Below are 8,272 nucleotides of genomic sequence, written 5' to 3' on the forward strand. Positions count from 1 at the left end.
ATGGTGAGAGCTGTTCCCTTGAAGTTGCGCAGCATGCAGCAGACCACAATGAATTTTGCTCATACTTTGAGAAGTACTGCAGGACTTTTCCAAAGAGGTCGAGTCAATGGAAGCATTGTTCCTGAACCAGTTCATCTGTTCACCCTTAGAGTGACCTGCTTATGTATTAGTCTGAGCAGGATAGTAGGACTCCCTGACATAGATATCCCACAATGAGGAGGTCATTTTAGATTTTCTGACAGAATATCACAGTAAATCTGCCAATGCTGGTGGGCTATTGTTTTAAAACTTCTCTGAAGGATTCTTATGACAGATTTTGAGAGTTCTTGACATGCTAGATTCCTGCACTGCATATTTCAGATTTGTCTGCAATTGAGCAAGCAGCACACCCAAACACCTGAAGTAGGTAGGATCCTGCTTAAATTTGCAAACAAAAATTCAACAATTACCACCCACTAGTATCCATATCCAAAGGATCGTAAGCCACCATTTCTGCCACCTCCAACGTGATGGCACCACCTGACACATTTTCTCCTCATCTCCCTGTCAGCATTCTGCAGGCACTATCCCCTCCAGGCCACCCTCGTCCACTCCCAATGCCTCCTCACTTTCTATTGTACCTTCTCTGCAATCTCAACCTCAGAATATTTGCCTATTTACCTCCTTCCTCCTCACCAGTCAAGGCCCCAGACATACCTGCACTTCATTCAATCCAGTCTACTGTATTCACTGTTCACAATTTGGTCTCCTCTACAGTGGGGAGGCGAAACATGACCACTTAGTGGAATAGTGCAAAAATGACCTTGATTTCCTACCATTTTAACACACCAACATGTCCTTGGCCAATATGTCTATCCAGGGCCTTCTGCAGTGCTGGAAGCACAGCTGGAAGAAGAGCGTCGCATTATTCATTTGGGAACCCTGCAGGTTTCTGGACTCAACATCAAGTTCAATAATTTTAGGTCCTAAGCACCTTCTCCATGTCCTTTACGCACCCCTACACCCCAGGACCTGTCATCTTGTGGGCTGCTTTCATCACCGCCAACCCATTTTCACACACTAATGTTCCTCATGAAGGATATTATTCCTGTTTTAAAGGATTCTACTATTCAAGACAGCATCCTATAAGTCAGCTAAGCTGTATTCTGTAAGGCATATGAGGGTTATATGTCAAACAGAATAAACTACTCATCCCTGCTGCTCTGATTAGTACTGGATCAAATTCTCAAATGCCACTGCAAACAGATATCACCTTTCTACATTTTTTCCTTAAATGTGTGCTGTTTGTACTATAAATGTTCAACTGTTAGGTTTTTATGAACTCTTATACATGAAAACCTAGATTCTAAATGAACTAGTACCACTAAAGCAGTTCTGACTTTTCCAACAAACAGAGGAAGCTCTGTTTAAAGCCTTTTTTGATCTATGATTTCAAAAATGAACTTGAGGTTGTGGAGATGGCATTTATCATATTCATGATGGTACAGAGAATGTTTAACCTCTATATGTAAACTGATGGTAAAAGGAAATACAATGATAGCTGGAGTAATATTATGTATATACTTCAAAAATTTATGTACTGATCATCAAGTACTGATAATTTCTTTATGTGAAGGAGAAAGAAGTATAGAATTCATGTTCCATAATGGTCATGTCACTGGAATCTTATTGGATTTAATGCTGACTTACTTGATTTATATCTTTATTTTATATTTAACTGCTATGTAGATATAAAAATACTACCAGGTCTGATAGTGAAACCCTCTAGTAAATATATACATACTACCAGTTCAACTTTGGACATGAAGCCATGTTGACTAAGTCACAGATGATTTATCATGTTTCTGGCACAGAACGAAAACAGTTTTAATACATTATCTTGGCACATCTATCTCTTTACTCGTGCTGAAGGCTACATATGGCTTAGTCATGTAAAGCAAACTGCCAAACTATAAGAAATCACTTAATATAGGACACAGCATATTTATAAACCACTTGTCATGCATCTAGCAATGCATACATTACTCTTTCCTTGGAATCATTTTCTCCTTTCACTCTCATTATAGTTACTCACCTATTTTTCTTTATCTTTCTGTTTCTTTTTCTATTTTACTAGCTTTCCTTCACTCCTCACCTTTTCATACTCTTATTTTAAGACTTTCCCTTATTAATATCCCTGCTTTAACTTATCTATCTGTCATTGTGAGGTCTGCACTATTAAGGCAGTTATTGTTGACTGACTTGAAAACTGCTTTTACTACTTTCCAAATCAAATTATCTCATGGAGAAATATACCCAGGAAGCTGCAGTTTCAAGCCACATTTTGATCTGCCACTCGATCATTAATTGAAGGGGTAGGCCAATAGGGAGTGTTCTTCACCGTAGCTGAGGATTTTGTTCTGGTACTGTCCGTTTACGAATGTCTGGGATGGTGAAGGTGGTTTGCAGACTTGAGTGGACACCCTATTGTCAGATGCCCTCCAATTTTCACAACTGCTCTGGTTGTCATCAAATGTTGGTTCAATCACCCAACAATGGGTAGGTGCTTTTAAATGAGGCAAGGACAATGGAGTGACGTTAAGCATCATGGTTTCGTTCATCACAACCTCAGTTTTCCAGGACTAAATCCAACTTTCAACAGACAACAAATGCTCATAGGCAGTGGGAAATTTGTAGGGAAAGAACAACTTGATTAAAGAGGAAGAAGAAGAATGAGAATTATACCCAGTCTTAATGGCTTCATACAGTCGGTATTTTCTTGAGTTTAGGAGAGGAATAATCTAATTAGGTTGTTTCAAAGTACTAAATTGAATAGGTTTGGAGGGAAAATCTTGTTTTTTTTTTGAGACCAAGTGTGGAGGCAGGCCTAAAAGCGGGAGGTAATTCCATTTAGGGACAGGTTGGGTTTTCTCATGTGATGACTGTCTTCTCAGTTCATTACAAATTTATACATTTGGGTGGGTGCTCAGGAGGAAGTTCTGCTTCCCCACTTCCTCCTCCCTTACATTGAAACCCTCCAAGCTGAAACTTCCAGGTGCCATATTTAAAACATTACTGGATAGCACTTCACTCTCTGCAACCCAAGAACATCATCCAATCTCTGCTCATCACCCCCATTGTGTCTGACACAGGCAATCTGGACAGAGGTGGTTGAGGACATCAACATCTGTGAGTAACTCAAGAGAACCTGGCTCCATTGCCACAGGAGGATGAATGATCTTCTGCATTTTGTCACTGTCTGCTAAGTGCTTCACGCTCCTGCGTATGAGTTAGCACTATTAACTTGTCATTGATGAGCACCATCACATACAAGATTGAGTTCCATACATTTCCATTAGATAGTCCTTGTGCAGCTAATGCCTGCCATTTCGTTGTAGCTATCAAAGTAGCATTTGCTGCATCACAATGGTACTACCTCACATATTTGCCAAGGTATACACTTCAAACTTAAAAGGTGCTCAGCATCTCACCAGTTCACTAACATTTCTTTAAAGCTGGAAGAACATGAGCATCCAATATCGTTTCACCATAGACTTCCATGCGACAAGGTTACAACACCAAAACACAGCTTTACAATGGACACCCCACGGTATCTCAGGCACATACATAATATGGTTTACTGTTTTTAATCAACTATAGCCTTTTGGTGACCACTGAACCATCTTTTAATCACAGTTCTTTAACACTTAACTACCGTATTACAGATTCTTCTTACTAGCAAGCCACACAGATAATCATAGCTTTGAGGATTCATATCACTTGTTGTATTTATCAATGCAGGCATAGTATTCATGCAGCCATGCTAATGGATTCTCTCCTTTTGCAGGAGAGAAAATGCACAACCAGCAGGATCCTGCATAGGTGAGGAGTGAGGGGAATACTTGAAATAAATCTCCTCACCCAGTTTGAGGAACAGGACATCAAACTAGCATGAGAACAAGGTGAATAAGTTTGGTCTGAAAGAAAGATTGGATACCTTCAGCCATCTTGAAAGAAATCCTCCAAGCAACTACTTCCAGCTGCACAACAAGCATTACCATCTTAATAAAACCTTGGGTAAGACTGTCAGTTTGTGACATTAACTCAACTTTATGTTTTTCTCTGCAGCCTCCACATCTCCAGGCAGGCTCAGAGATTCTGCCTAGAGAAACCAATTCATCCAGACCAAGGAACCCCAAACTTAAAATTTGAACTCACCCACTCAGGAATAAAATCAAGAGGCCTTCTTCAAACAAAACGTGTGGAAATCATGAATTATTTCCACATAAACGTCTATAGATGTTGGGCCAATTGGAACTTGTGAGGCAGGAATTGAATGAGTTTTGTTCATACGAGAATCAATGGTAGCTATTTGGCCTATTTATTGAGAATAGTTTAAATTAATTTGTTTGGACATATTATGACGCACCTCCTGGATGGATGGGACTTGAACCTGGATCTTCTGGGCCAGAGGCAACTGTTTGGAGCTGAGGTAGATATCATACACAATCTAATTGATTGATGGAACAGCATAGGGGAACTGAATTGCTTCCTCATAGTTCTATATTCCCATGTATCTTCACTAAGTACAAATCATTTACTTTGTGCAAAATGGAAAAGGAAAAATCTGGAGTGAAAAATCCAAAGCATTCTGGTAATGGACTGTGGGGGTCATTTCATCCTAAATCACTGCCAGGAAACTAAAGAGGTTGGATACAATGCTGGTTTTAAAATCCCACCCAATATTAGTCTGTGAAGCCACTGGAGAGTAATATTGGCCTGGATGAAAATAGAAGTGATACTGTTCCTCCCCAGCAAGTTAGCTTTGAAGAGAAAAGACAGATACTAATAAACGTTAGCTTTGTCAGAATGCATGATCAACTTTGCTTTCCTGGCATCAGCCCAGAAGCAATCCATTGTTACCCCCTTATAAGCAAATAGCAGAAATATGAAGCAAAATAATATATCAACCACATGTGCACATCTACAGCCTGAAGTAAAGTTAAATCCTTCCCAAAGATACATGCCACAGACTATAAAATCTGGCTTCAGTAAAGGCGGTTTAAATATCTGCCAATTAAATAAGCGGACAAGCACGATACGTTTTGCAAATCAGGAAAATACACTGCCTCTCACAATGAAATTTATTTAAACATGAACTCACATTTAAAAAAACACAGCTGTGTAAAATCCAGAACATTTTATGTTTTCCTTGAAACTGATTGATGTCATATCAGTGCATAACCAAAAGGTTCTTATTACCCAAAAGCCTTAGTCCCTCTGATCATGTGCCCATTTCAATGCCACAAAAATGTTAGTTCTTCTTTTCTTTGGCTGCACTTTCCAATACAGTATTACATACGGGAAACTCATAACACTGCATTGAATGGATGACAATAAGGGTCCACGAACACGCTAGTGAGACCAATTTCCTTGCTGTCAAAGAAAGTGCAGCACATTCAAAATGTCACCCATACTATATTACATCAGTGATTACAGTTCAAAGGAATTTCATTGCCTGTGAAATGCTTTGGGATGATCGGAGGTCATGAAAGGGCCTATGTAAATGCAAGTCTTTCTTTCTTCCCGTCTCTTGTAGAAATTGGTATTATAAGCATTAACCAACTACTTTTGATTTCTTGCTGGCAACTTGAGTTCAGATACTTCAAATTATTTCTAAATGGAAACTAAAAAGGTAAGGAGAGGAACATATCTTAGATCCTGACATGATCAATCAGGTTGTCAGCGTGATATGATGTCAACTTTTCCACCTTCTAACAAATGCATCTGGAGAATTTATAGCATATGTGGAGGCAAAATATTTAATCTAAAAAAAAACTAAGAAGAATATAAAGTTCTAAATTCAAATACTACAGAGCCTTGAAAAAATGGTCAGCTGTGTGTATTCATCATCGAAACTGAACATCGATCTTGAAAGTTATACATAAGTTTTGTTGTTTTCGTGATGTTCAGCTCAAAAGAGAAGAGGAATTGGCAGACTGAGCTAAAGCCACTGCCAATGGTAATGACCACCTGCCAACTGCCATGAAAGCATAAGATCCAGGCCTCTTACTGATTCCTATCTGATTGTTCTGATCTTTCCTGGTCATTTCTCCCACGCAGCACTGACTTGATTAGAAACACCATCATCATTGCCACAGAGGGTCACGTGTCACATGTAGCGCTACACTAAAGAGGATAGTAGCAGAACTATTGTCTTCTAACAAATGTACAGCTCTAAGGACGAAGAACTGTATATTCCAGAAATCTGAAATGAGAGCAGAAAAATTGGTAAACAATAAAATGGCACTGGAGGCACAAATTCAGAAGCTACACACCCAAACATGGGCCCTGCCATTTTCACAAGGGAGGGGAGAGCACAGGAGCGGATTGTAATTTGCAAACCTGTTTTTCACGGATGCAAACAGACATGTTAGAGTGCATCTGCCTTCAGTCAGAACATATCTGAAATACAACATGTGCACTTTAGACTTGGTAAGAGCTGGTAAAAATGTACTGGAGTTATTTGCAGAGGTACAGTACCCTTGACAGAGATAATACACCCTTTTGGATATGGTCCCAGGACAGCTCTGGGAAAGGTTGAGTGTACACTGGGGGAGGTAAGGCCCATTTTGAGACGTCAAGTACGCTTTGTAATCATTAAAAGTAGACAAGGGTGTGGGTAAAATATTGATAAAATCACTGATGGAATTTTCCAAACCTGTCAGATCTTATAGGACAGCCAGCAAGACAATTTTATTGGGCAGAAACAAAAGTTCTGTTTCCTGACAGAAGTTTTAAGTTTTGCTATAAGGCTTTCAGAACTTTTAAGACAAGTTATCTTTCCCAGTCTAGATGAACAGGAACCTGTTTTGCCATCATTAGCATATCGTAAATATTGTTACTATTCCAGCCACTGGAATTACGTTCATGGGTATAATCTTGTTTCCTAAAAATGGGATGCATGAATTGACAAACTTGACTAGCTATCTGAGGAATGCACATGGGAGAATACATGTCTTCCTCCAAGCTCGGATGGGTACAAACTTCTTCGGTTACTTATCTCTTACAAAACCAATCCTTCTTATTGTGCAAATACTTACAGTATTAAGGATGAAGTCTCTCCATGTTAATCAGCTCACAGGAAGCCACAGTGAAATGCAATCTGGCTTGTTATTCTAACATGTAAAAGGGTGAGACTTAACTGGACCAACAAGGCTGCATAAGGAAAGCAATGACACTGGCTGATAACAGCAAATCCGACCATGGTTGAATTCTAAATGGGGTTCAACTTGAAAAGCCACCTTTTATGGCTGTGTCCTTCTCCTATTCAAGCCTCTGGTGAAATCTTAACAAATGTTTAGGTTCTCCTGGTTGTGACGAAAGGTCAGTGAGCTGATGGTGAATGAGCTACTGAGTGTTGTAGCTTTGATGTTTTAAATTTCAATCCCAGCTGGGTGAGAGGTAGTACCAATGTGGTACTAGTAGCACTACATTGGTAACTGTAACAAACTGACAGACATTGAGTGCAATGAGGCTTCTGATGGAGATGCCAGACATCCGACTTCCTGTGTGATAGTCCTCTGTAGTGGTAACTTCACAATGCTAATTTAGTCTAATAAGAACATGTAGCATTGAATAGACAGTAAAGTATACCCTGGCAAAGCACAGTAGATCATTCAGCTTCTTGCAGCATTGAAGCCAGTTACGCTTGAGCCACCCAAAGCTGTAGAGGTCAGCACCTATCTCTGTGCAGGCTGCCTTTATCAGTTATGATGACTTCTTCTTGTCATCCACAGGGACAAAAACTTCAATCCTCTTCTGACAAGCCTTTCGGAGAATATCTAGGGAGGCATCACTAAAACATGGCACCACTTTTTGCTTGGTCTGGATCTGAAAAGAGGTATAAGGCCATTGTTTATCATCCTCATATAGTCTTCTAATTGTTTTAAGTGGGCAGCCTGCGCACCCAGAGGCCACCAGTTGGCAATTGGTCGCCCTCATTATGAACTTTGACCCACAAATAGGCACCATAGGGATCAATTTCTACGCAAAGTTTCACAAACATCCAAAATAGAACTGAGTGGGGCAGATAGAAAATTAGATATAATGAATAAAAACCAAAAGAGCTGCAGTTGCTGTAAATCAGGAACAAAAACAGAAGTTGCTGGAAAAGCTCAGCAGGTTTGGCAGCATCTGTGAAGAAAAAAAACAAAGTTAATGTTTCGGGTCCGGTGACCCTTCCTGTTTTGAGGAATGTTAACTCTGATTTTTTTCTTCACAGATGCTGCCA

Source organism: Rhincodon typus, chromosome 10 (genome assembly GCF_021869965.1).
Source record: "Rhincodon typus isolate 14 chromosome 10, sRhiTyp1.1, whole genome shotgun sequence".
NCBI lineage: Eukaryota > Metazoa > Chordata > Chondrichthyes > Orectolobiformes > Rhincodontidae > Rhincodon > Rhincodon typus.